Here is a 13400-nt window from a genome sequence, read left to right as displayed (position 1 = left end):
TATATATATATATATATATATATATATATATATACATATATATATATATGTGTATATATATATATATATACATACATATATATATATATATATATATATATATATATATATATATATAAATATATATATATATATATATATATATATATATATATATATATATATATATTATATATATATATATATATGTATATATACACAATGAGCAATACCCCCAGAGTCGCCCGAGAGGGGGGGAGGATGAGAGACTCAATGGGACGGACACAACGGTAACGGCCAGGAATGGATCACGGACAAAGAGACGGCTCACCCAAACAACAATAACTGGAGAGGTATTGGAGGTAAAGTGTCATTGCGGAAAGACCTGCAAAAACACAAGAGGGCTTAAAATACACCAAGCCAGGACCACATGTGGAAAAGGGGGGACACAGGTGCAGCGCACAGCGGTAGCACCTGGTGAGACGCAGGAGAGCTCCAGGCAGGAAGCGCCCCACAGCACTGGAGATCTCTCAGCACCTGTGCCACCTCAAGACCTCAGGCGGGATCCACCCCATACCTCTTCAGAGAGCCAAACCCACCCTGCGAGAGAACGAATTAAGTGGCCCAAGATGAGTGACACCAAAGAATGGAACCAACTAGATGAAGACATCGACAAAGTGCTAGAAGCCACACTAGCAGGAACAGCTGAACAGAAAGTCAATACACTCACAACAATAACGTACAATCTGGCAAGGGAGCGTTTTGGGATGGAGGACAAGAAGGTTAACACCAAAATGGCGCATCAGCCAAGCAGAAGAGAAAGAGAAATCCATCGCCTAAGGAAGGAAATTAAAACTCTGAACAAACAGTTCAAAAGAGCCGCAGTCGAGGAAAAGGAAGGCATCAAGAATCTGACAAGGCAACTCCGGGAACGTCTTTGTAGACTCCGTAGAGCAGAAAGCATTCGGAAGAGGAGGAAGGAGAGGGAGAACAGAAGAGCACAGTTCACCAAAGACCCTTTCACATTCACCAGGAAACTACTGGGTGAAGCAAAATCCGGAATGCTGACCAGCTCGAGGGAAGATGTGGAGGCGTTTTTAAGGGAAACCCACAATGACACCTGCAAAAACCAGGCCCTGGGTGCCAACCATAACATCGACAGCTTGGAAAAACCAAGAAAGGAGCTCAACATCAGTGAACCATCCTGGAAGGAAATCCAAGAGGTGGTGAAAAAGGCCAGAACAGGATCTGCCCCCGGCCCCAGTGGTATACCCTATAAGGTGTATAAGAAATGCCAGATGCTCCTTCGGAGGCTGTGGATGCTGTTCCGGAGGATCTTGAAAAAGGGCACCATTCCACCATGCTGGAAGAGGGCAGAAAGCTGTTTTGTGCCAAAGGAAGAGAACTCCTCAACCATAAATCAATTCCGTACAATATCACTTCTAAACGTAGAAGGCAAAATCTTCTTTTCTGTACTGGCAAAAAGGATGCCCTTATACATGACGGAGAACGGATATGTTGACACCTCTATCCAGAAAGGTGGAATTCCAGGCTTCTCTGGATGCCTGGAACACACCGGAGTTCTCAGTCAGATGATCCGGGAGGCCAAAGCAAGCAAAGGCAACCTGACTGTTGTCTGGCTCGATCTGGCTAACGCCTACGGAGCAATCCCTCACACCCTCATTCACACTGCACTAAACCATTACCACATCCCTCTGCACATCAAGGGAATGATAACCAGCTACTTTGGAGGCATCCAGATACGGTTCAAAACAGCTAATTTCACAACTCAGTGGCAAAACCTGGAAAAGGGAATCGTAACTGGATGCACAATCTCCCCCATCCTCTTCATCATGGGTATGAACCTCCTCATAACAGCTGCTGGGAAAGAAGCCAGAGGACCAGCAAGGGAATCAGGCATTCGACAACCCCCAATAAGAGGTTACATGGACGATCTCACCGTGACGACCACAACCCATGTGGAGGCGAGATGGGTGCTAACAGTTCTGGACCACATGGCAACATGGTCCAGAATGAAGTTTAAGCCCAAAAAAACAAGGAGCATGGTTATCCGGAAAGGTAAACTGACGAACAGGTTCAAGCTGCAAGTGCAAGGAGAAGTGATTTCATCAATTGAGGAGAACCCTATAAAGTGCCTTGGAAAGTGGTTTGACAGCTCACTTACTGACAGGAACAACATCACCAGTACAGAGAAGCAGACAGAGGAGTGGCTGAGGAGGATTGAAAAATCAGGACTCCCTGGTAAATTCAAAATATGGCTCTACCAACATGGACTGTTACCAAGACTCATGTGGCTGTTGACGGTGTATGACATCCCTATGACATGCGTAGAAGGAGTGGAGAGAAAGGTCAATAAGTACCTCAGAAAATGGCTGGGAATCCCTCCAAGCTTCACATCAGTAGGCCTCTACATAAGATCAGGACAGTTCCAGCTTCCCTTGTCATCCGTGGTGGAGGAATTCAAGGTAGCAAAGTGCAGAGTCTTAATGACATACAGAGACTCCCAGGACGAACAAGTCAGACACGCAGGCGTCACTACAAGATCAGGACGCAAGTGGGCAGCTGACACATCTGTTGCACAAGCTGAGAGCATGTTGAGGCTACGTGACATCATAGGAACGCCATGCACAGGAAGACAGGGTCTTGGAACTTCCCATGTCCAACAGTGGAGTAAGGCAGAACCCAGAGAAAGAAGAGCTATGATCCAGGAGGAAGTACGAAACCTGGAAGAGGAAGGTCGGAAATCCAGAGCAGTGGAACTAGCGTCCCAGGGAGCCTGGACCAAATGGGACCTCCCCAAGAAAAAGATCACATGGGCGGATCTATGGAAGCTGGAACCATTCCGCATCTCTTTCTTGCTGAGATCAGTGTATGACACACTCCTGACTCCAACAAACTTGCACAGATGAGAGAGGATCCACTATGCAAGCTTTGCGGACAGAAGGGTACCATGGCGCACATCTTGTCAGGGTGTAAAACAGCACTCACCCAAGGGAGATACAGATGGCGTCATGACAAGGTGCTCATGACACTGGCTAACACCCTGGAGCAGCAGAGATGCAAGAAACGGCAACCACAAGGGAGAACAACATCAATCCAGTTTGTGAGGGAGGGAGAAAAGCCACCAACCACAGCAACATCAAGGAAGAGCCTATTGCAAATGGCCCGTTCTTGGGACATGAAGGTAGACCTGGGAAGAAGGCTTCAGTTCCCCCAGGTTGTCCAGACAACCCTGAGACCGGATGTGGTGCTGTGGTCTGAAGAGGCAAAGAAGATCATTCTCATAGAACTCACAGTCCCATGGGAAGAAGGGTGCGACCAAGCCTTCGAAAGGAAAAGTGCCAAATACCAGGACCTTTTGAATGACTGCAGGGGAAAAGGATGGCAGGCATGGCTGTTCCCGGTCGAGGTCGGCTGCAGAGGATTCCCTGCCCAGTCGGTATGGAGAATGCTCACAGCCTTGGGAATAACAGGGAAGGAGAGAAAGACAGCAGCTAGCAGGATGGGGGAGGCAGCAGAGAGAGCCTCTTGCTGGTTATGGAGCTGGAGAGATGAGATGAGCTGGAAGCCAGGAGGAGGAGATAGGCAGTGACTTGGCCACCACTGCCGGCCCACTAGCGGTAGGGTGTTATGGTTCAGGGTCGAAACACCCAATGACCGCTGGATACCATCTGATGATATCAAGTCCTCCTGGCCAAGGCTCCATTCACCTAAGGTGAATGAAGAGGAAAGCATCTCCGGATGTAATATAATCATATATATATATATATATATATATATATAATATATATATATATATATATATATATATACGTATATATATATATATATATATATATATATATATATATATATATATATATATATATATATATATATATATGTATGTATATATATATATATATATATATATATATATATATATATATATATATATATATATATATATATATGTATATATATATATATATATATATATATATATACGTATGTATATATATATATATACATATATATATAAATATATATATATACGTATATATATACATTGTTGGGTTGGTTACTGAAAACCAGTAACTAGTTACAGTTACTAGTTACTTTATTTCAAAAGTAACTCAGTTACTAACTCAGTTACTTACACCAAAAAGTAATGCGTTACTGTGAAAAGTAACTATTTAGTTACTTATTTTTTTTTTCTTTTTTTTTTAAAGCTCCCATTAATGCCCTTTTAGCCTTCATTTCAGTACTGTTATTGCACTGCAGAATAATACAATCTGTTGATCAACTTGACATGCATTTGCATCACTGAACTCTGCTAAGCAATGTGCTCTACATACAACACACAAAAACAAAGATATGTTTCAAAGGGCCAACGTATTTCAGGCCAGAACAAATTGACAAAACTATTTTAAATAGCTGCAACATAACATACATAAGTAACAAACAGCATAATAACACCATAGCTGTAAACCAAATAAGTACTTTAACTTTACTTTTACATACCAAAGCCTAACCAGGCGTTTTTTCTCTCAAGGAATTCTGAAATAAAATCATGTCTGAAGCCCAGAACACTCTAAACATTTCCCCAGTTTTAGTTTAGAGATAAGAAAATATTGGCCTGGCCCAATAGGATCCCTCTTTATGTTTGTGAACTTTATATTCTATACATTTAGAGTGATGTGATAATCAAACACTCTATAAGTCTAGAATGAAATAGTATATAAGAGAATTGACAGAGTGTGTGTACTATAATTCATAATAACATTGATTTTGATTCAATATTATGTTTTGAGCAATGGCAGTTTGAAAGAAAAAAAACAGCTTTGTTTTATTAGTCAACATTGCAACTTTTTCTAAATTACATTTCACCTTTAAGCTTTTTTATTTCACTTTTGTTATGTTTTTGTTTATTTTAATAGTATTTTTAGAATGTGCTGTGGGCTTTTAAAACATTAGCTGTGGGCCGCAAATGGCCTACGGGGCACACTTTTGACACCCCTGCTATAGATAATAAAAAATGTAATCTGATAAATCTATCGATAAAAAGCTGAGCCTGGCGACGCATGCGCGTTAACAACTCTCTCGCTCTCTCTGTCTCCGCCCCTCCCTCACCAATGCTGCTGCGTGCACCCCTCCCCTCCCTCCTTCCCACACCCAGACAAACACACCCAGCGCGGCTCCTCCGTGTGACACAAGAGATTCAGAAGGACGGCGCTGCAATAAAACACACTCAGATCTTCTGTTTCTAGCCGATACTACATAAAAAATAACGTAAAATAACGCAGTAACGCATCATGTAGTAACGGTAACTGAGTTACTGAATATAAAAAATAACGCGTTAGATTACTAGTTACCGCCGAAACTAACGGCGTTACAGTAACGCGTTACTTTGTAACGCTTTAGTCCCAACACTGTATATATATACGTATATATATATATATATATATATATACATATATATATATATATATATATATATATATATATATATATATATATATATATATATATATATATATATATATATATATATATACATACATATATATATATATATACGTATATATATACGTATATATACATATATATATATAAATATACGTATATATATATAAATATACGTATATATATATATAAATATACGTATATATATATATATATATATATATATATATATATATATATATATATATATATATATATATATATATATATATATATATATATGAAAACATCTGAAAACAGTTTAGCTCGTTACAGAAGCTACAAAACTGACCTTCCTTTGAGCAGATTGAGTTTCTGGAGCATCACATTTGTGGGGTCAATTAAACGCTCAAAATGGCCAGAAAAAGTGAACTTTCATCTGAAACTCCACAGTCTATTCTTGTTCTTAGAAATGAAGGCTATTCCACAAAATTGTTTGGGTGACCCCAAACTTTTGAACGGTAGTGTATATATACACACACACATTAACACATACACAGACGCACGCAAACACACACACACACCACTGAGCTGAAAGCTCTACTGAACGAGAAGAGGAGGGCTTTCACCTCTGGAGGAGCTGAGAACAGTCCAGTGGGATCTTAGATATAAGATCAGGAGGTTTAAGAAGGACTACAAGCAAAAACAGCAAATACTACAAAAAAAATGTAGCATTTATTAAAAATGTTTTGTTTTCAATATGATTTACTTCTGCTACTTACTGTATGTAAAAATCTGCAATGCACCAACATAATTTCCCCATTGTGGGATACATAAAAGTATATTCTATACACACACACACACACACACACACACACACACACACACACACACACACACACACACACACACACACACACACACACACACACACACACACACACACACACACACACACACACACACACACACACACACACACACACATTCATATATCCATTTCTCAGATTTGTGGGAGGCTTCCCCATGGAGTTAATCAGTAGCTGTACAACTCTCTTGCTGGTGAACACAACACAAACTGTGGGTGTTCATGTAGCGTGAGTGCAAGGACACAGCTCCGGCAATGTGGAATGCTGAAAAAACGAAAACCAAAATCCAACTGAAAAAGACATGGTCATTTAATAATTGGATCAAATTGACCTAACATACATGTTATTGGATTAAACTCCTCAAGCCTTCATAGATAAGTCTTCTAATGACTGTGTGTTGAGGCACAACTACTAACAAAAGCTTATAAATACTTTGGATTTGCAAATACTGCCGTATGACTGACAATTAAGTCAATATTACAGTTGCATCAACATTTTTGGGAAATTAGAAAAATTTTGCTCATCATCCACAAACCCTATGTGAGAGAAAAAAACATGCATTTTTCTTTCCTGTGCATTTTAAATAGTGAAAAACTGCTAGTACAAGGTGGCTAACAATGTGGGTAGTTGGATTAATCTATTCCGCTCCTCTGACCACCATTAGTGGCTAGCTAGCTTGAGCTGTGAATATCATAGGTTGTGACCTGCCATAAAATAAATAAGGAGCTTGAGCTACTTTTACATTGCCTTTGAGTTAAGAAAAGGTAATGCTAGATTATAAATCATGCATCGCACCAGTATAGTGGAAGGTTGTGGCACCAAGCATGAGAAATCGCTCAACTGTGAAAATCCACACGCTGGCTCTCAACAAATAGAATGCAGCATATGACCACCGTAACATCGCTAGGAAGCATTTAATTATCTAAAGGGTGAGGATTATACACAGTTTTTTAGCCCAATGAGAGCACAAGTGCTGAAAGATACAACCATCCTGTCAGTCAGCATACCAGTGAGAGCGGACATTGTAAGTGACTGTTTTATGTTCTTATTTGAAATGTTTAGGAATAGATAACCCAGGGTTTCCTACAGCGCTTTGTCGTTAAGGCGGCCGCCTTAACAACAAAGAGCCACCGCCAACTAAAGTCTTAACAAACTGCTCCGCTTAGTCCTGCCTCTGCCTCTGTCAGTACGTCCCTGCAGCACCCAGCATTGTCCCACCCACAGAACCATCTGATTGATTACACGCAGAGCGGTAACGCCAATCAGCAGTGCGTATTCAGAGCACATGTAGTCAGTGCTCAGGCAGGCAGAGAGGAGAGACGGTGGGGTGAGCAGATAGGTGTTTAGCAGGTGAGCATAATGCAGCAGACTCTCCCCAAACCCAACCCCACCCACCTCAACCTCCTCATGCTCTCTCAGGGAGAGCATGTCCCAAATTCCAAGCTGCTGTTTTGAGGCATGTTAAAAAAAATGATGCGCTTTGTGACTTCAATAATAAATATGGCAGTGCCATGTTGGCATTTTTTTCCATAACTTGAGTTGATTTATTTTGGAAAACCTTGTTACATTGTTTAATACATCCAGCGGGGCATCACAACAAAATTAGGCATAATAATGTGTTAATTCCACGACTGTATATATCGGCATCGGTTGATATCGGAATCGGTAATTAAGAGTTGGACAATATCGGAATATCGGATATCGGCAAAAAAAGCCATTATCGGACATCTCTAGTTCATAGTTTTGAAAACCCAGAAATTGAGTTAAAATAATACCCTTATAACCCAAAAAATGGATTGCCCTTCGTAAAAATAACTCCAAAATTTCCCCCAACACTCGCAACTCATAAATTGGGTTATCAAAATAACCCAGCCTTTTTAGTGTGTAGGTATGGAAGGCAAGATTATTGTATAAATATATCCGCCATACCTCCATGGCTTGATTTAAAAATTTCGGGTGTTATGCAGGTCAAAATTCACAAAAACAGATACCTATAGATGATAAACCTTGGTTTTGCAGAACCGGTCCCCTTAAAAGTGACCAAAATACTGTAACTATTACATGTTATCATGAATGTGCCTGTTAAATTACATACATATTTGCAGCTTGAACAGTATTGGAGGTTTTTGGATGGTTTTTAGAGCGCTTTATAGGCAAAATATATTGTATCCTGATAAACTGCATTGTTAGCTGCCTCTTACTAGCAGTTGTTCACTAATTATAATGTACAGAAAAGAGAAAGACACCTGTTCTTGTCTCACATAAAGAATGTGGGTGATGTTGATGATATTTGCAAAGTGGTGCATCTACTGCCTTTTGCATTGAACAATATTAGTTACTTCCCCTTACTGTACATTTACAGTATGTATAGAAGCAATATAACAAAGCATAGGCCCTAAAGCAGTGGTTCTTAACCTGGGTTCGATCGAACCCTATGGGTTCGGTGAGTCGGCCTCAGGGGTTCGGCGGAGCCTCCACCGTGGAGGTCAAGACACACCCGACTCATCGTGTAAATAAGAACTTTTCCCTATCGGCGTATTATGGATACCCCCAAACAATATTCCCTCTAATTTTCCATACGCGTGAGCAAACGCAAAAACTCCTTGAGCATTCAGTGGAGCACATGTGAGCGACGTCAGACGTGCACATTCACTGTGGCCACACCAGCAGCACACCTGTCCCAAACCTGACTAAATAACAAGTTAAATGTTTTATTATTATAATCAAATGACAGCAGTCATTTCCATGAGATAATTTTCTAATATAAGTGTTTTGGCCCACTTACGATGACAATAACAAAACATATTGTTTTTTCAGGAGCTGTGTACTTGTATTTTATGTCTGGGTGGGGGTCCTGCTTTGGAAATAATTTGTAGCCCTTTCAGATATCGCATTTAGTTCCCACTTAAACATTCACATGTTGCACAATGAGATGTAAACATGGGATCATGCGTACATTCCTGTAACTTTCTGTCTGTAAAATATATCTTTATTAGTATTTCTTTAATATGATAACATAATTTCATGATTAATATTTATAAATTAAGATTCAATTAATGATAAATGGGTTATACTTGTATAGCGCTTTTCTACCTTCAAGGTACTCAAAGCGCTTTGACAGTATTTCCACATTCACCCATTCACACACACATTCACACACTGATGGAGGGAGCTGCCATGCAAGGCGCTACCAGCACCCATCAGGAGCAAGGGTGAAGTGTCTTGCCCAAGGACACAACGGACGTGACTAGGATGGTAGAAGGTGGGGATTGAACCCCAGTAACCAGCAACCCCCCGATTGCTGGCACGGCCACTCTACCAACTTCGCCACGCCGTGAGAATTATTTTTTTTTTTTTTCACTAAAGAAGGGTTCGGTGAATAAGCATATGAAACTGGTGAGGTTCGTTACCTCCTACAAGGTTAAGAACCACTGCCCTAAAGTCAAATTACGGAGCCTGTTGTTACCATTAACGCAGTAAAAAGTCAATTAAACAACATTTCACTGCGTTTTAACAGCGTGTGGGTCCAAACTAAACTGCTAATAAATATATTTTACGAGCCAGGGAAGTAACTTACAGAGTGTGACACAAGCATTATTTTAGAAAACAATTAGAATTAGAAGTTTCTTACTTTTTTCCTCATGGTCCAAATTGAGCAGTAAACATTACATTCTGACAAGTGAGTGGCCAGACGAGTCCAAAATACTTCTAGAGTTTCTTCAGGAACGACAAAAGAAAGCTCCTTCTCTCGCGTCCATCACTAAGCTAATTGTTTACGTCTTACTTCCGCATAGAGATGCGCGTGACACTCCAGGACGCTTCCGGTGTGCGGGTGGACTAAAGCAGGGTCCCCAACCACCGGGCCGCGGCCCGGTACCGGTCCTCGGATCGATTGGTACTGGGCCGCACAAGAAATAAAAAATAAAAAAAATTAAAAAATAAATAAATATATATATATATATATATATATATATATATATATATATATATAATATAATATATATATATATATATATATATATATATTTTTTTTTTTAAATTAAATCAACATAAAAACACAAGATGCACTTACAATTATTGCACCAACCCAAAAAACCTCCCTCCCCCATTTACACTCATTCGCACAAAAGGGTTGTTTCTTTCTGTTATTAATATTTCTGGTTCCTACATTATATATCTATATATCTCAATACAGTCTGCAGGGATACAGTCTGTAAGCACACATGATTGTATTTCTTTATGACAAAAAAAAAAAAAAAAAAAAGACGGTCCACAGCTACAAAAAGGTTGGGGACCACTGGACTGAAGGAACGATTGTGTGATTTGTGCCTTTAATTTGTCGATCATGAATATTATATTCAAGAAACAACAAGGGACACATATAAACAAAAGATAGCGTTTGAGCAAAATGAAATCAGCAAAATAACTCACCAAAAACAACTTCCACCAGTCTATTGCTATTAACCGGTCCCTGGCCTGACCGTGGTGAATGCACTTCAACAAGGAATAAAACATTGAATATGTTTGTAGATAAGGCATAAAAAGCTGTTTACAACATTCCGAATACAGGTTTTACCATTATCAATCAATTAATCAATCAATCAATCAATCAATGTTTACTTATATAGCCCTAAATCATGAGTGTTTCAAAGGGCTGCACGAGCCACAACGACATCCTCGGCTCAGATCCCACATCAGGGCAAGGAAAAACTCAACCCAGTGGGTCTCTAGGGGAGACCGGATGCAATGGACGTCGAGTGGGTCTAGCATAATATTGTGAAAGTCCAGTCCATGGTGGATCTAACATAATAGTGAGAGTCCAGTCCATAGTGGGGCCAGGAGGAGACCATCCCGAGCGGAGACAGGTCAGCAGCACAGAGATGTCCCCAACCAATGCACAGGCGAGCGGTCCACCTGGGGTCCCGACTCTGGACAGCCAGCACTTCATCCATGGCCACCGGACCTGTGCAACTCCCCCTCCCCAAGGGAGAGGGGAGCAGAGGAGAGAAGAAAAGAAACGGCAGATCAACTGGTCTAAAAAGGGGGTCTATTTAAAGGCTAGAGTATACAAATGAGTTTTAAGATGGGACTTATCATTATCAATCAATCAATCAATCAATCAATCAATCAATCAATCAATCAATGTTTACTTATATAGCCCTAAATGAGTGTCTCAAAGGGCTGCACAAGCCAAAACGACATCCTCGGCTCAGATCCCACATCAGGGCAAGGAAAAACTCAACCCAATGGGATGACAATGAGAAACCTTGGTCGACCGGTGCAATGGACGTTGAGTGGATCTAGCATAATATTGTGAGAATCCAGTCCATAGTGGCTCTAACATAATAGTGGGAGTCCAGTCCATAGTGGGGCCAGCAGGAGATCATCTTGAGTGGAGACAAATCAGCAGCGCAGAGACGTCCCCAACTGATGCACAGATGAGTAGTCCACCCTGGGTCCCGACTTTGGACAGCTAGCGCGTCATCTGTGGTCACCGAATTATGGGAGCCCTCTAGACTTGAAACCTTAAAGGGGAATGTTGCCTATCATTCACAATTCTTATTAAGCCATGTCTACACTAAGCCGGATAACCCCTTAAACAAATAATTATTTAGCCTAAGCCCCGTGTCAGCCACACTAAACCATCGTTTAAGGTAACCAACATGATACATCACAATTTCCAGTTTCTCTATTCAACATGTTCGAAAAGGAGTAGGAAGAAGCAGAGCTTATTTAATCCTACCTCTTTTCTTTTACATAGCTGTTGCTAAAACTTTTGTTCTCTTACTGTTCTCAATTTATTCACAATATACTCCATAAGTAATCACAATAAAAATAAATAAATAATACTCGGTGAAGTAAGTTAAATTTCATATAGTGAGATGAGTAAGATTATCTTGAAAATGAATGAATGGATGAAATAAATTCAGAATGTTAATCATGGTTCTTCTTCTTAGTACTTTGTAAACACTTTAAGTTTGAAGAGTTTCTTGAAGTGGATCATATTAGTGCATTGTTGGATTTATTTGCTCAATCCATTCCATAATTTAATCCCACATACTGATATACTGAAGGTCTTAAGTGTTGTACATGCATACAAATGTTTTAAATTACATTTTTCTCTAAGATTATACTGTATTTCTCCTCTTTTTTTGAGAAGAATAGTTGTATATTTTTGGGTAGCAGGTTATAGTTTTGTATTGTGTATAATTTTAGCTGTTTGCAAATTCACTATGTCATGGAATTTCAGTATTTTTGATTCAATAAATAAAGGGTTTGTATGTTCTCTATATCCAACATTATGTATTATTCTAATTGATCTGTATTGTAACACTGTTAATGAATGAAGTGTACTTTTGTAGTTGTTTCCCCATATTTCTACACAATAACTCAGATATGGCAACACTAGTGAGCAGTAGAGAATATGAAGTGATTTTTGGTCTAGAACATGTTTTGCTTTATTCATTATTGACGTATTTCTTGCTACTTTATGTTGTTTTTTTTTTTTTACATGAGATTTCCAATTCATTTTATCATCTATTATTACACCCAAAAATGTGTTTTCTTTTACCCTTTCAATATTTACTCCGTCTATCTGTATTTGTGTTTGACTTTCTCTTCTACTGTTACCAAATAGCATTATTTTAGTCTTACTGAGATTCAAAGATTCAAAGTCTGTTTTTGTCAAACCATCTTTTTAATTTGTTCATTTATTCTGTTATTATTTGCATTATCTTCTGTGTGTTCTCTCCTGAACAAAATGCAGTTGCATCATCTGCAAATAATACTAACTTTAAGTCCTTTGTAACTTTACAAATGTCATTTATATAGAGATTGAACAATTTTGGTCCCAGTATTGATCCCTGAGGTACGCCACAAGATATTTTCAGCTCTGTGGAAGTGTTTACCTATCTTCACGTATTGCTTCCTGTTGGTTAAGTAGCTTCTTACCCAGTTCAAGACCAACCCTCTGTTGCCATATCATTCTAATTTGTTTATTAAGATACTGTGATTAATTGTGTCAATTGCTTTTGTTAAATCCATAAACACTGTAGCAGCACATTGTTTACTATATATTGCATTTGTGATCTCTTCCGTTATTTCGAT

The sequence above is a fragment of the Entelurus aequoreus genome, linkage group LG18, assembly GCF_033978785.1.
Source record: "Entelurus aequoreus isolate RoL-2023_Sb linkage group LG18, RoL_Eaeq_v1.1, whole genome shotgun sequence".
Classification (NCBI taxonomy): Eukaryota; Metazoa; Chordata; class Actinopteri; order Syngnathiformes; family Syngnathidae; genus Entelurus; species Entelurus aequoreus.
Note: the sequence above shows the minus strand (reverse complement) of the source record.